General features: G+C 35.8%; 1 long non-coding RNA gene across 1 annotated transcript; it reads left to right on the forward strand.

Moving 5' to 3' along the window:
• The first annotated feature begins 1,098 nt into the window (after positions 1 to 1,098).
• LOC127746568 (uncharacterized) lies at positions 1,099 to 1,510 on the forward strand. The gene is made up of 3 exons (XR_008008288.1): positions 1,099 to 1,204; positions 1,298 to 1,353; positions 1,432 to 1,510. It is a non-coding gene; the product is annotated as an uncharacterized LOC127746568 (long non-coding RNA).
• Positions 1,511 to 1,839: the final 329 nt, after the last annotated feature.

Genomic DNA, 1,839 nt, shown 5'->3' on the forward strand with positions numbered 1-1,839 from the left:
ATTAAGAATTTTGATATCCTTATTTTCTTTTTCCACTCAATTTTCGAAAAATCCAAAAAAAAATTTATAAAATCTTAAAACCAAAAATATTTTTTTGTTTCTTGTTTGAGTCTAGTGTCTAATTTTAAGTTTGGTGTCAATTGCATGTTTCTGTTCTTCTTGCATTTTTCGAATTCATTCATGTGTCTTCATTGATCTTCAAGTTTCTCTTGATGATTTCCTTGCTCTGATCTTTAAATTCTCTTGTCTTGAGTGTTTTGTTGTTTCTCATATGCATTCTCAATTTGTTAGTGTCAATAGTATACAAACTTCTAAGTTTGGTGTCTTGCATGCATTGTTTATTTGATCTTAGTGGCATTTTGATTATTCCTCATCATTAAAAATTCAAAAAATATTTTTAATTTGTGTCTTTTCAAGTCAATAATACAGAGAATTGAAGATTCAAAACATACAGTAGAGGAATTACACAGAAAAAGCTGGGCATTTAAAACGCCCAGTGAGGAAGGAAAACTGGCGTTTAAACACCTTTAACACCCAAAAGGGTAGCATTTTGGGCGTTAAACGCCAAAATGGATACCATTCTGGGCGTTTAACGCCAGGATGGTACAAGAGGGAAGATTTTGTAAGAACCGTAACTAATCAACTGGTTAATTAAGTGAATTAATTGACCAAATTAGATTCCGAAAGGTTAGAGAGAGAGTTTGAGGATTTAAAGATGATTTTTGGACTCAGTGGGTCTTTCTGAGTCAGAAAATGTGCTTTCTGCAAAAAAAACCGTGAAAAATTACGAACCGACAGTTGAACCGGTTCAAGTCTACCCAATACCGCACAAGAAAAAGTAAAAATCGTCAAAAAACTTAGAAAAACATTAGGAATGGAAAACCGGGCATTTATTTTAAAGGTTTGGTTCGAAGTTAGGCCAAACGGGCTAAAAATGCTAACGGGTTGGACCGGACCCAAGTTGGGCCCAAGCCCAACATATAAATACACTTAAATGAACCCATTTCAGCCACTTTCACCCTCATAACCTAAACACAACAGCAGCTGAAGTGAGGAGAGAGGTGAGAGCTTTTCACCATTGTTACTATTCACTTCAAACTTCCCAAGCTCATATCTTGAGCTACGGAGCTCCGATCGCCGCACCGTTTGCGGCTACGCATTCCTTGTGAAGAGCTCTACAAAACTCACCCAAGAAACCCTCAAGGTAATCACGAAATTCTTCCAGTTCTGCTCTTCAAAATTTCGGATTTTATTAGAGTTTTGGGTTAAATGGGTTTTTGTGATTTTGGATGTTTAGGTTTGCTCTAATCCTTGCTTAGCTTTGGATTTGTGTTGTCAAATCTGTTGGGAAAGGTAAGAGCTCTTAAACCCTTGTGAGATTATGCTTATGTTGAACCCTAGGTTGATTTGTGGTGATTTATATGTATATAGTTTGATTATTGTGGCTTTGGGAGCTTTTGGAACTTATTTGTGCTTATTGGAGTGGAATTGAAAGCTTGGATTGTGGTTGGAAGCTTGTTGTGCTAATTTGGAAATTTGGACCATATAGGGAATCGGCCAAGGTATGATTTCGGTTTCCTCTATGTAGTATATAATATTCATGGACACATAGGCTAGTGACCAATAGGATAGGTTGAACTAAAATGATGGTTGGTGTGCTAAATGTTGATGAATTGATGAATGTTGAGTTGATTGTGATGACTTATAATGATATGATGATGCTGAATGATTGTATGGATTGGGAGTTGGTTCTTATGATGATTGTAGTGTTATGATTTATGAAATGGTGGGTTTGATGGTGATTTTGATCATAAGTGTTATATAGTTGATGTTGGAATT

The sequence above is a fragment of the Arachis duranensis genome, chromosome 4, assembly GCF_000817695.3.
Source record: "Arachis duranensis cultivar V14167 chromosome 4, aradu.V14167.gnm2.J7QH, whole genome shotgun sequence".
Classification (NCBI taxonomy): Eukaryota; Viridiplantae; Streptophyta; class Magnoliopsida; order Fabales; family Fabaceae; genus Arachis; species Arachis duranensis.